We start from the raw sequence: 15215 nt of genomic DNA on the forward strand, positions 1-15215 counted from the left end.
AAACATATGTAATGCAGTCAGTATTTTAAGCCGGAAGGTAGAGCATCCTTCAGAGGCTGACTGGCAAGGGATTAAAAGGATAGTGCGTTATCTGAAAGGCACGAAGACAAAGGGTCTGGTTTTGTCAGGAGCAAAGACAGGAGGTCTTGAATGTTTTGTGGATGCAGATCATGCAGGGGAGCTGAGCAGTCGTAAGTCAACCTCTGGCATAGTTGTGATGTAGCACGGGTCATGCATTGACTGGAGCAGCAAGAAACAAAATGTGGTTGCAACATCAAGTGCAGAAGCCGAGTATGTGGCCGTCACAGGCCTGTAATGAGCTACAGTGGTTCGCAATGCTCATGCAGGAGATAGGCATTGATATGCAATTTCCGATTACTGTATATGAAGACAATCAGACCTGCATTAAGATAGCCACATCAGAAGCTCATACCAAGAGAACAAAACATATTAGTGTCAGATACTTTCACGTAAGGGATTGTGTGCAGCAGGGGTTTGTTAACCTAACATTTTGTGACACTAACAACATGGTGGCTGACATAATGACCAAGCCTTTGTGTGAGGAGAAATTTGGCAAACTGGTGACAAGGCTTGGAATGAACCAAAGTTTGAGTGAATAAAGTTTTGAACTGTACTGAGAAATAAAGTTTTGAACTGTACTGAGATGTAAGTTTGCAATGTACTGAAATGTATTGCAAGAGGTATTGTAGAAATGTATGACAGTATGACTATGTATTATGGAGATGTATTTCATGTGTATTTTGCAGTCTTTATGGAAAAAAGGGGGGCTGTTGGGCTGGTGACCAGTTGGCATTACTGTCTCTAGTAGTTTTCCATGAAGCCTGCAAGTGTGAAGACGTAACTGTGGTTAAGGGGGAGTTATGTCTATGATCTGTCTGGGAACGGACTGCCAGGGTCGTTGCTATGGTAGCCATCTGATAACGACTGGGAAAGTTCTAACAGAGACTATGTGTTGTGCTCTTTTGAATTATGCCTCTGAGCTGAGAGGCTGTCTTTTTGTGTTCATCTATGGAGAGAGATGTCCCAGAAGGGGGGATGACTGATGAATCTCTACATGTATTTACTCTTAAGCCTCTGGCCTTAATGTCTTTCAATAAAGACTCTTAACATGCTCTGAGGATGTTTCTTGCTCAACTTAACTCCAACGTAATGTATGCTGTTTCACACAACTACGCACACAAGCCAACATGCATTGGATGTGAAGATACTGCACTACTCAAGAATATTTAGGCATACACTAGAATTCTGATCTTCCAGTGTTGGAAATAACATTTTAAATAGAATACAAACAGTGGAGATTTTAGAGCAGAGCAACAAACGCTACAGGGACTGGGAGCTCTGAATAAGCCAGGCATGTTTAATTTGGAAAACAAAGCACTGAGTTGGGTATATGGACAAGAAAGACATTTTCAAATATTTCAGAGGCTCAAATAGATTGTTTGTGATCCATATCATATTAGAATAAGGTGATTTTAACAATATCTTAGATAAGCATGCTTTTCACAGATGTATAATTAGAACTGACATGCACTTTTTATATTTTTATAAGCATAATAGTACGTATGGATTTGATCCTCCCTTTGCACATTTTAATGCAAGCTGTCCTAGAGTTCTCCGTGTATCCTTCAACTAAGGATAATCAAAAGTGTGAGGGAATCAGATAAGTGAGTGTACTGCAATGAGATTCAACAACAAAAATGTTTGCATCCCTGTTAATATGAGCACACTAAGTGCACCTTTAGATATTTATTTAGTCACAATATGAAGAGAGTGGTAGCTTCCATCTGTTGGATGTCAGTTCAGCCTGAGAGCAATATGATTAAGATACGAAAGTTCTGAAAGTATACCTACTCAAGTTTTGGTTGGCAACTGGGGTTATTTAATCAAACTGGGATGACAAAGGTCACATCCAAACCATACATTTAAAGCACTCTTATGCCACTTTAAAAGTCATGGTTTTCCCCAAGGGGATCTCCTAACAACTCTTAGCACCCTTAACAAACTACAGTTCCAGAATTCTTGGGGGAAGCCATGACTCTTATAGTGGTATAAGAGTGCTTTAAATGTATAGTGTGGATGTGACCATTATGGGGATAGTATATGAAGAATTTTAAACTTAATAGTCATAATATAATTTTTCCTCCATGATTGTGGCTATCCCTCTATTTTCAGAGAGGGCAACACTGGAAGCAGAATTTTGGATAAGGTAAACTGACATAAATTGCTAAGATTTGTTTCTCTTTGAGCCTAGTCTCTCGGTTTCTAGTCTCCCTATTCTAGGGATAGATGACCTTTATATTCCTTCTAGACCTAAGCTTGGTTCAGACATTACGTTCAAACCATGGTTTAGTCTGTCAAAAGGGGGTTGTGTCATCCTCCCCCTCCTGTTTAATGATTCTGTCCTCTACCTCCTGGTTCATGTTAACCATAGTTTGCTACAGCATTGAACTGGGAAAACTATGGTTTACCTTTCACCTGTAGCCCTTTTTAGTATTAGTTTTAATATGCAAAGAACCATGTGGGAACCCACAGGTGAAAGTCCTGTCATCCCAGTGATGGTTTCTGTCCTCATGTTGGAAAATCTGCATGAGTAAGGCATCCTTCTCCAGACTAATACTGATGATGCATTGGCTAGGAATGACCCTGGCCTATACATTATCATCATAATCATTATTGAGGGGGTGGTGCTTGCCCCACATGTTCCCTCTTGTCCCTTTGCACATTCAAACTGAACAGATGAAGAGGGCTTTGCCTCAAAATCTGAATCAGAAACCATGATTTGAAGTGGGTACAGTATTATTAGTTGAGAGGCACACTACTAGTGATAATCATTGCTTTATTGGTTCAGACATCCCAGCAATTATAGCTATTGGGAACCAGGAAGCAATAGGTTTTGAGATGGAGGGAAGGGGCAGAGCAGAAGCCTTCAGCATATTCCCAGATGCTTGAACCCTACAGTTCTATAAACCTTGTGACTGGACCTCCAGTGAATTACAGAACACAAGCAATTTTTAAAAGTAAGATTACTTGAAGAAGAAGAAGAAGAAGAGCATGAATATTAAAATCAAAATGCTGTAATCAGTGGTGGCCTTGCACTTCTGCTCATGCAAGATGGGCACACTCTTTTTGTTTTTTTACCAAATTTACAGTCCATTACAGACTCCCGATTCCTCCTTAAAGCTGCAGTAGGTACTAACAAACATCAAGTTCTACATCTTGAGTAAGTGAAAATGCTTTGTGCTATCAAAAAAATCACCATTGGATACAGACCATTATCAGTAAATTAAATATTTCTGATGTCTTGAAAGGTAATGATATGAAACCATTTAAATTGATTACATACTACATCTAGATGTCAAAATACTCCTGTTTTGAATTATATAAAATAGTCCTGTTTTGAATTATATATAGCAACTTTCATCAATCCCAGGCAGCTTAGCCAATGGCAAAGGATGATGGGAGTTGTAGTCTAACCACATCTGGGGATCCAAGGTTAAAGAACAGTGAGCTAGTAGAAAACCCAATCTTATGTGTGTCATAATATTACGAGTTCAATGGGATTTATTCCTAGATAAATTCCCACAGACTTGTGGACTGTATAAATTCTGTGCACGTTTGTTTCACTGAGAATGAACCAATATATGCAGGCCAAAGTCCATTTTTAAATACCCAAACCAGGAATCAAAGAACCATTCTAACCGAGCTTTGGGCCTGTTCTTGAATAGCAGCCCTGGTAAGCTGAGTTTCAACAGAGTTTGAAATACAGTATGGAGGACTATTGGTCTAGGGAAAATGTTTTTGAAATCCCATTGGCTCCCAGAATGTCGTTCCTGTTAAGGGGCGTTTTTGCCTCCACCAGAAATGTAAGAGAAGGCTCGGGAATGATCTCGAAGCTTTTCTAGTGCGCCACGTGAGATCAAAGGGGCCAATCAGGTTCGGGATTGAGCGGAGTATTTAAAGCCGCTCCTTCCCTCAGCGTTTGCCTTTTTTGCCTCGCGGCAACTCTGGTGGTCTGCGCTGGCAAGGGCTCCGTCTTTTGGCTGCTTGGACCGGTTCTCGCTGTTTCTTTCATTGCTGTGTGCTTCTGCCTCCGTTTCTCTGCAATTGTTCCAGCTAGATCGTTCCCTCTGGTTTGTTTACCGCCGATCAGCTGGGCTGCGGGCGTCTTCACGCGCTCAGCGGCTTCCTGCCGCTTCCCAGCTGATCATTCCTGCTTGAATCCTGGCGCTTAGGCGTCTGTTGAATTAAGTTGTACTGTTCCTTTTGGGTTGGGCGGTTGGGAATGTTCCTACTTCGCATAATATTTCCGTTTTGGTGAATTCCTCCGTTTCGTTTAATCCCCCCCCCCACGCACTCCCTTATAGTTCTTTGTCTTTTTATTGTTAGGCTGCAGTTTTAGTACTTTCTTTTAGTGCTTTGTACTATTTTAAAGTTTTTCCTGCTGTTTCAATTGCCTGCTTATAGTTACATTAGCAGCTTTAATATATTCTGTTCCCCTACCTTTAGTCCTGTGTTCTACCTAACCATTTTCTTCTGATCCCCCCCTGTTTTTTATAAATAAATAAATAAATAAAAATAAATAAATAACAGAAATCATATATATAATAATATTACATAATAGTTAGAATTAATAGTTAATAATAGGTTAATAATATATATTAAAATAGATAAATAAATAAATAAATAGGAGGATATAGAGGGACATGTATTGGTGTTGCTTCCACATTTATCTTTTTTGTTTGTGCTTTGTGAGTTCTCTTTCTAGTCCAGTTTCGAGTTGGTTGCTGTTTTGCCTTGTTGCTTTTAATTATTAATTGATTAAATTGTTGTTTTCGCTGTTGCTTTTTCTGGTGCTGTGGTTTGAGCATGCCGCCCAAAAAGGTTCAACAAAAGAAAGGCGTTCGCGTGGTGAGGCAGGCTTCTAAGCGCCCTCCAGCTCAACATCCCCAATCATCTGATGAAGAGGAGGATATGGGCACAATTCGTGCTTTGGTGGCTAGGGTGGATGCCTTGGAAAGAGAACGTTTGCAGCCGCATGAAGCAGGGGCGGGGCAGTACCGCCCCTTCAGGTAAGAAGTCTGCCCGTCTGGCAGCAAAGAGTTCTAAATCCAGTATTCTTGCTTCTTTGGTTTCCAGGATTGGCGTTCTAGAGGCTGCAGCACCCGTCCAGGAGCCCTCGGTTCTCTTGTCTCCAGTTGTTTTGCCTGCGGTTCCGCCTACGTCTTCCTCTTCGATGATTACACTCCCAGCTCCTGCTGGGCCAATTCCAGGAGAGGTTCAGTCTAATCAGCCTGGGGGTCTGCCTGTGTCATCCGAAGCCGCTGCATGTGTGACTTCACCGCTGGTTGCTTCTCCAGCTGCATACGCGGGTGAGTCAATCGCACCACATGCACACGTTACACACAGTTATGCTCCAGGTGTCATTCCTATAGATTCACCTTCTGCTGGCTCTCAGCTACCAGGTGTTTCCCAACCTTTGGTGTTCATGGGGGGTGTGTGTTAGTCCCACATCAACCCCAGCTCCCTTGGCCCGCTGCCGCTGTGACTCCGTGGCAGCCATCAGCTGCTCCATCGGGTCTATCTTCTTCTTCTTTGCCTCTCCCACAGGGTATCTACCCTCAATGCGATAACTCCCTTCCTTTGGGTGACCATTTATTACTTACAACGAAGGAAAGAATTTGGCATGGAGAGTATATTGATTTATTTACTCTCCTTTTTCGCGAGAATGAGCTTAAATCTAAGGAAGGTCAGGATGTAAAGGAACGGGAGGCAGCCACAAAAAAGAGAGTTGATCGCGTTTGGCCTAATTGGCTAAACGCCTATACGATTTATATGGGAGTTATGACGCAGGATATTATTCATCGTGCTTTTCGAGAATTCTCTGGAACCGCTTGGTTACGGTACGATGAAAATTTTAGGCAGAGGACGGCATTGGATCCCACCCTCCGCTGGGACATAGAGCATGTGGGTTTGTGGCTTCGCTCCATGACCTCCGCCAGGCCTACTCCTGGCGACAGAGCAGATAGTGGACACCTGTTAGCGCGTGCACAGACTTCCGCCGCTGGCTCTGGCCAGGGCGGGCAGTGGGTTCAATCCCAGCAAGTCTGTTGGACATTTAACAGCACTGGCCGATGCTTCAGGCGGCCCTGTAGGTTCCGACACGCTTGTGGACTGTGTGGTGGCAACCACCCCAGTTCTTCCTGCCAGCGCGCCAGGCAGGCTCGCCAGGGTACAGGGGAACATCAGCATCCCAAACGTGGGTCTGGCAATAGCGGCAGTACGTCGCAAGGCCAGTAGCCCTGTTAAATTGATCCCCCTGGCTCGATTGTTGGCAGGTTACCCTAATAGGAGTGCCGCTCGTTTTCTGCTGGGAGGTTTTACTGAAGGTTTCCGCATACCCTTTGAGGGTCCCAGGGTTGCTACTTGGTCAGCGAATCAGCCCTCTCTTACAACTATGGCCCCGATAGTGTTGGCTAAACTCCATAAGGAGATAAGTGCCGATCGCATTTCTGGCCCCTTCTGCTTTCCTCCATTGGAGAATTTGAGAATTTCTCCTTTGGGCATTGTTCCCAAGAAGCAGCCTGGCGAATATCGCCTGATACATAATTTGTCATTTCCTAAGGGCGCTTCTGTTAATGATGGCATTTCCCCAAGTCATGCATCTGTTAGGTATACATCTTTTGATGAGGCCGTGCGTGTAGTCCGTAGGGCTGGTAAGGGCGCTTTATTAGCTAAGTGTGATATAAAATCCACTTTTCGTCTCTTACCAGTGCACCCTGACGATGTAGATTTATTGGGTTTCAAATTTCAAGGCCAGTTCTATGTCGATAGGGCCATGCCAATGGGCTGTTCAGTGTCTTGTGCTGCTTTTGAGGCTTTTAGCACCTTTTTAGAGTGGGCACTGCGCAGGAGGACTTTTTCTTCCCTCTCAGCTCATTATCTCGATGATTTTTTGTTTGTTGGGCCGGCAGGTTCTACCCATTGCCTACATCTGATGCAATCCTTTGAGACCTTAACCACTGAATTGCGTGTTCCTTTAGCTCCCGAAAAGTCCGAGGGCCCTTCTTCCTCACTTACCTTTTTAGGTATTCAATTAGACACGATTGCTCAGTCGTCCTGTTTGCCACAGGACAAGTTGCTTGCCTTAAGGCAGCGTCTTCGGGCTGTAATTGTATTAAAAAAGATTACATTAGCTCAATTGCAGGAAATTGTAGGACACCTGGTGTTTGCCTCTAAAGTCATTTCCCCAGGGCGTGCTTTTCTCAGGCGTCTCTGCGACCATGAAAGGAGTGCGTTCCCGATCCTACTTTATTCGGGTCACTGCTGGTATGAGAGCAGATTTACATATGTGGCTTGCATTTTTGGAGGACTTTAATGGTCTTTCCTTTTGGCGCGAGGAATTGCTTTTGGAAGCTGAATTGCAGGTACATTCTGATGCTGCTGGGGGCACAGGTTTTGGTGTAATATTCCGGTCACAATGGTGCGCTGATAGGTGGCCTACCCAATGGCAGGCATCTGGGATAACTGGGGATATGACATTCTTGGAATTTTTCCCAATAGTCGTGGCAGTCCACATCTGGCCGCTGGCATTACAGAACCGTACAGTACATTTTTGGTGCGATAATTTGGCCACTGTGTGCGTCATCAATGCCCAGACTTCCAAATCTCCTTGTGTAATGTGCCTTGTGCGCGCTTTCGTGTTGCAAAGTTTGCGATTTAATATCCTCTTCATTGCTAGGCATGTTCCAGGCTTGCAAAACTGCGTTGCTGACGCTCTTTCCCACTTACAGATGGCGTGCTTTCGGGAGCTTGCACCTGGAGCAGCTTTGGACCTGGTCCCGGTCCCACCTTTCTTATGGAACCTTGGCGTTTAGAAGTTGGGGCTGCTATTGCTTCTGCTCTCGCTCCCAGTACTCAGAAAGCGTATGAGCGCTCTTTTGCGAAGTTCCAGGCTTTTCGACTCAGCGCTGATTTACCTATGGCGTGGCCCATTCCTGTGGCTCACTTGTTGCAGTATATGTTGCATTTAAAAGGGCAAGGCATTTCTGTTTCTACTATTGCTGGGCACCTCTCTGCGCTGGCCTTTATCTCCAAGGCACGAGGATTGCCGGATCATTCTGTAGATTTTAGGGTCAGAAAGGTCCTTGAGGGTTGGTCGCGTTCCGCTCCCAGGCCCGCTGACCGGAGGAGGCCAATCACGCCCGATGTCCTCCTCCAGATCCTGGCTTTGTTTCGTTCTCTATGCTCATCTTTGTATGAGGCGCACCTTTTCGCTGCAGTAAGTCTGACGATGTTCTATGGTGCTTTTCGCCCTAGTGAAGTGTTAATCCTCTCTAAGTGCGATGTGTCTTATAGGGCCTTATGCTCTGGCGATTGCACGTTAGGTGCTGATATGGTTAGGTTTACCCTACGAGTCTCTAAGACTGATCAGAAGTGCCGTGGCAGTATTGTGTCTTTACGCAGCTGCCAGGTTCCAGAATTATGCCCTGTGTCTGCAATGCGTCAATTCCTGTTTCATAGGCCAGCGGGCCTGCGTTATCTTTTTATACATGCGGATGGTTCTGCCCTGACTCAGTTCCAATTTTGGGCCATTGTTCGGCGGGCCTTGTTGGCCACTGGTCGCGATGCTGGAGTCTATGGGCTGCATTCATTTCGGATTGGAGCGGCCACGGCCGCGGCCCTCGTGGGCATGAGCGTTAGCGATATCCAGGCGATTGGCAGATGGCGTTCTTCCGCTTTCCAGTCTTATGTCCGGTATTAAAGATATTATTTTTGTTTCTCTTTAGGTATTTTAGGCCTTCCAGTCCCCGTGCGGATCGTCCTGTGTGGCCATTTCATCTTGTTTTGGGCACATCGGAGGGCCTCTTCGTCGTTTTCCGGGACGCAGCTGCACCTTTCTGCCTCAGCGACAGTTAGTTGGGAGGCACGGAGGGGCATGTTATGGGATGCGTTATTGCCATTGGTGTGTAGAACCATGGCGTCAGCGGCCCAGCCTCATATTTTGTTAATTCATTTGGGGGAGAATGACCTTGTGCAGCGGCCTGGTATGGACTTGCTGCTCAAGGTCACTCATGATCTCACGTGGCTTATGCGGTCCTACCCTAATCTCATATTGGTGTGGTCAGACATGCTTGTGAGACAGGTGTGGAGGGGTGCACTACGCCCAAATAGGATTGATAGGTCTCGTAAATGGGTAAATAGGAAGGTTAGGGAATTGGTTTTATCCCTTGGTGGGGCTTCCATATCCCATGATAGGATTAAGTTCCATTCCCCGCAATTGTTTTGGGATGATGGTGTACATCTTTCGGAACAGGGGTGTGATTTGTTTCTAGAGGACCTTAGGTGGGGTCTTGGGAGTTTGTTTTCTTCATTGGGTTGAGGGGACCAAGCTTCAGCTGATCCCCTCTTGTGGCATGGAATTCGGGCGGGTGAGGTATATTGGGTTATTTTGAGGCGGTTAAGGTATACAGGTAAGGGGCACTCCCCAGGGAACCATGAAAGCTTAATGCCTGGTGGCGAACTGAGGAGTGTCCTTGAGGGACCTGCTTGCGCATCATGGTGAACGCCTGTACGGCGGGGCCATGGTGCGGAGGTTGGAACCACAGCTGACTTCAGCAGCAAGGAGGGAGGTTTTCCCCCACGTCCTTGACTATGGAGTTAAGGTCTGAAGAGAATTATTTGCCTTTAGAAGGCGTGGGAATATTCCCACATATGTAGGAGGCCTCAACTGCCTGAAGCAATTTAATCTGATGAATTGGCTTATCTGCATTTGATGTAGAATGTTATATTTAATAAATATAACATTATTCCAACTTGAGTCACGAGTCTTCTTGGGTGTGGGGGCAAAGAAGCCTCTGAGTGCAGCTCTATGAATCTTGGTTACAACTTGCAAATTATTACTGTATACGGATACTATTTTTAATAGGATTGCAACGCTTCCTTGTTTGTGCATTCATTGCTATAGCTGATTGTATCTCCTGGAGAGGAAGAGACTGGCTTGGCTTCTCTTGTTGCTGAGGTGCAGGGGTCTTGTCTAGATACAGTAGCCATAGGTAAAAGAAAACTGCTCCAGGGAATAAAGAAGGTAAGAGTATTTAGTTGCTCAGACCTAGTTCCAAGCAGAAAAACATGTCATTTACAGTTTATGCAGATTCTTTCCTCCTATGGTAGCCTGAAGGTATTTTCCCTTTTCAACACTTTGCCAATTTTAGACCAGCCTTTTGAAAACAATTTGGGGCACAAACCAGGGAAAATTAAGCACTTTTAAAATCACTTTGATTTCAGCAGGAGAATATTAGACACATGCTACATTCCTCCATTGAAATAATTAATTTAAGATGCTTAACGGTGGTCAGATTGTGCCCTTAGTTGCTTCATTAGAAATGTGGTGTATGGCCAAAGTTCTTGATTCTTTAAGACTTTTCATGTACTTGACTGCACCTCATCAGCTAGTTAGACTCTTATTTTTTAAGCAGCAGATGACACATCCCTTTCTCCCCTAAGAAATTGGCCAAGAGAACCCTCAATATGGACCTGTATTGCAGTGTAATCATATTTTAAAATGTATTAAGAAAGCAAGTAAATGTGTTAAATAGATCCTAGCAGTTCATACTGATTTAGAAATTGCTTGTGTTTTATTTGCCCAACTTAAGCACTTCATGGCCTGGTGCCCTCCAGATTACATTGGACTACAGTTCCCATCATCTTTGGACACACTGGCTGCAGCTGACAGGCATTTTAGTCCAAAATACAGGCAGGGTGCCAGGTTGAAGCTGCTTGCCATAGCACATGATAGGCCTTGCTGTGCCATTGAAATACCACACAACAAACAAGAGGAAGAACCAGTAAAGTCTAAGTCTGTGCTGTCTCTTGGTTGTTCTGTATTGGTAGCACTGTTTCCACTAAGAAGAACAAAGTGACAAAGGCCTTTTCCCATTTTTTGGTCATTTGCTACCTCAAGATGAGTAAGCATAATGCTTAGCACTATTGAAAGAGGCAAATTAGCCCACATATCCCTTTAAAGTGTGTGTGTGTGTGTGTGTGTGTGTGCGTGCATGCGTGCGCTTGGGCAAGGGCACCCACACCCCACAAATATACGAACAATGTATTATTTTTCTTAAATCAGTTTTCATTAAGCCACAAGTAGAACAGATTATTCCTACTGAAGAGACCCCTGATCCAAATGAAAATCCAACTGTAGAAGATGAAGATGATCCAAAAGACAGTTGGCAAAGTGACCACAGAATGTTCTGGTAGTAAGACGGAACAGCATGCCACACAAATTCTTGAGAGTCATGAAGAGGAATTGATGAAGAAAGGTTTAAGTTAAGGCACTGTGCACACATGAGAATTCTTGTGATATAACCCTTATAAAATGAACAATAATGATGATACTTAGATAATATTTCATTCCTGAGTAGTATGACTGTGGTGTAATGTGAACAATTTTATTGGATGCTTTATTATTTTGTGATGTATTCACATTTGATATAAATTGTTTTGCTATATTGGATTCCAAGAATAAGGGATACAAAGCTAAAATGAGAGCAACTGCTGTTGGTGTAAGAGTTCCACTTTAATAATAAAGATCCTTTTTAACTCAAAAGAGTTCACTTCCACACCATATATGCATTATATAGAATAAATATCCATTATAAAGGGCATCACCTTGTTTTATATCTCTTATTTTAGTTTCATTTGCTTCAAGCTCCTGCTGGGAGGAAGGGCGGGATATAAACAAACAAACAAATTAAATAAGTTCATGAATTGTCTTTATGCTCTGTGTAAATCACTGGAGATGACAGAAAAAAAGTTCCATGCCATCAGTAACAACACATCTACTACTTTGCAAAAATATACATTGATATAACAGCGGTCCTGTAGAAACGTCTTTAATCAACAAGTCATTCTTAGAATATTTCAATAATGATTCACGTTAGTTTATAGGATATATAACCAGATATTAGTAATGAAAAAGTGAAATGTAAGGATTTAAATGTATATGCTTTTGTACATCATATAAATATATGCAAGTGGTCAGACCGAAAAGTGTGATGTTGGAATACTTTCAGCTTCCCAAATGGCTTGATTCTAAAATTAAAGGGCTGATTTATAAAGGTCTTGATTCTTAGACAGAAATATTTGTTGATAGAAACCTTCTGTTGGATGAAAGGAAATTATTGCACTAGCTTGACAGCAAAGATTTTTCTGCCATCTGAGCAGCCAGCCAGTGGCTAAATTGGTGTTAATGTTTTAATAGGATCTAGCTTAAGAATAACTTTTGAGAACACAAACGTTCCCCTCCCACAGGCTCGCCCCCCCAATCCAAAAAGAACATTTGTTAACAGTAAACAGATCATGGTTGAGAGAGAATATAAAGGGAATATGCATTTATATGTTTGTCTTGGCATTTAAAACTAACTGTGCCATCCTATACATGTCTGCACAGAAGTAAACCCCTCTTGAGTTTCAGGGGGTTTATTTCTATGTATAGGATTGCAGCCTAAGTCGTCAGCGAAGGACATAAAGAGTAGCAATATGTAAGTGGTATTTGTATAGGAAAGCTACAGTAGTTTTCAAATACAATCAGAACATTATAGGGGTCTTAGTTCAGTAGTGAAGGGCATTGTACCTTTGTAAAACACACAACACAATCCTATTACCTATGTGTCACCACTACTGAATGTAGTGAGACTTATTCAAGTAAACATGCACAGGAGTGGCTGACAGACTTAGTCTGACGGTTGCACAGGGCATTTGCCATGTTTGGCTGGGAAATATAACAGATGAAGTAAAAAATTAAATAGCAAGGATAGGAAAGAGCTTGGATAAAGTGCATTTGAGACTTGCTGCCAGTCAGGTTTGTAAATATCAGCTAGAAGGGCCATTGGAGTAGCAATAGTCTGTTTCAAATATTACACATTTCTCATACTGAAAGCCCAGCCATATGCAGTAAATTACAACGTTTGTATATAGATCATCAGATGTGACACACATTCTGTCTAGCTGCTCGTGTGAGCATAATATGCTTATTCCTGCACTTAAATACTTTCCATGTAAGAAATGTAAGCACTCAAGTAACTATTCTATCCAAATTAGTAGCTGTTTTTGTAATTGCTCTTCTTGGAATATATTGAGTGAACATTAAATAACCCACTTTATGTGAGGGTTGCTCACTTGTGCCAAGTGGAAGAGAGTAATATTTCCAATATAAATTCACAACCTCAACACCAGTAAAGCCAGAATACTTGGATTTACACTTATTGGCATTCTGATCCTAAATGTATTTATTTAGAACTAAGTTCCATTGATTTTGTTGAAAGCTATATCTAAGTAAATGTGCTTCAAATTTAAATTTAAGCCCCTCTGAGTACAACTTCAGAACACTAATGGTTGAGAGAGAATATAAAGGGAATATGCATTTATATGTTTTGGAGTTTAGCAATAACCTCATTTCCTCATGAAGGAAATACATTTTCAGGTTCATACTCAGAAGGTATGTAGCTCAGTGGTAGAGCACATGTTCTGTCTACAGATAGTGACAGATTCAATCCCTGGCATCTCGAGGCAAGACTAGATTCCTATCAGAAATGCTAAAGTAGGAGTGATGAATCTTTGTTCCTCCAGATGTTGCTGAACTACAATTACCATCAGTTCCAGCAAGCATGGCCAAAGTCCAGGGATATTAGGAGTGCAGCAACATCAAGAAGGCCAAAGGTGTTCCATCCCTGCCTTAAAGAGCTGCTCCTAGTGTAGACAATACAGACGTAGATGTGCCATTCCCCTCGCTGGATTGTCATCTTGTAGTGGTTCCAATGAACCCTGTGAGCGATGCCGTCAGGAGTCATGTACTCCCAGCAGGGTCACCAATGGCGGTAAGGTCAAGGGAGAGGAACCAGACAAAGAACGATCCAAGAAAGTCCTCAATGGCAGAACAGGAGGATAACAATGTGTACGTTACAATGGCTGTGAAGGCGGATGAAGGCTGAAGCTGATAAAAGACTTCTAATCGTCTTGGTATCCATGCCATTGGATCAAAGCCTTTTTGTCGATTGTGTGTTGATCATCATGTGCCGATCTCCCCACATAAAACAAATTCACACACAGGCATCTTCCAACCAAACCAAACCAAAAGTCCTATAGCGATTGGCGAATGGTGACGGGGGCAGGACTTTGAAATCCGGAAGCCCCTAGTCATGGACTGGCACATGGGTGGTGGATACAAACTCAGTTGTCCTGGCTCAAGGACCAAGGCAGTTGAGTAGTTCGGTAGCTATATCCACGACTGAGCAGGCCTATTTAGGATCCACTCTGCTCACCCAGTATGGGGAGGGGGCTAGAAAAGGTGCGCTAAACATAGTCTGCCTCATCTCTCTCCCTGACTGGATTACTGCGTCCAGTGGGGTCACCACTTAGAGGTTGCAAAAGACAATTTAATCTTGGAACATGGAATATATGAACATTGCTGGACAATACAGATAGTGAACGTCCTGAATGCAGGACTGCCATCATCGCGATGGAGTTGAGATGTTTTAATATTGACATAGCAGCACTCCAAGAAACTGAAAGAGCAGGAGAAGAACAACTGAAGAAAGAAAAAGGAGGCTATACCTTCTTCTGGAAAGGACTGCCTGAACAAGAATGACAAATATATGGAGTAGGCTTTGCTATTAAAAATAATCTTGTGAAGCTGTTGTCAGAAGGTCCTATTGGCATTAACGAATGGCTCTCAACTCCCCGGTTAATACTTGCCAAAAATCAGCAGGCAACTATTCTAAGTGCTTATGCGCCAACATTAGATGCTGATGAAGACATCAATGAAAATTGTTATAACCAGCTGGACACCATCTTATAAGTGATACCTAAGAAGGATAAAATTATCCTCTTGGTTGATTTCAATGCAAGAGTTTGGCGTGATTTCCATTTATAGCCAGAAACCATTGGGAAAGAAGGAGTTGGCAATAGCAACCTGAATGGCATTCTGCTTCTGACTAAATGTGCAGAGCATAATCTTGTTATTACAAATACACTCTTTCATGAGAAAAATAAATTTAAAACACCATGGAAGGACCCTCGGTCAAAACACTGGCATCTCCTGGATTATGTAAGCGTCCGTGCCAGAGATGTTATCTTCACTAGGGCCATGACGAGTGCTGATGACTGCTGGACAGATCACCGATTAATTCGATCCACTA

The sequence above is a fragment of the Rhineura floridana genome, chromosome 1 (genome assembly GCF_030035675.1).
Source record: "Rhineura floridana isolate rRhiFlo1 chromosome 1, rRhiFlo1.hap2, whole genome shotgun sequence".
Lineage (NCBI taxonomy): Eukaryota > Metazoa > Chordata > Lepidosauria > Squamata > Rhineuridae > Rhineura > Rhineura floridana.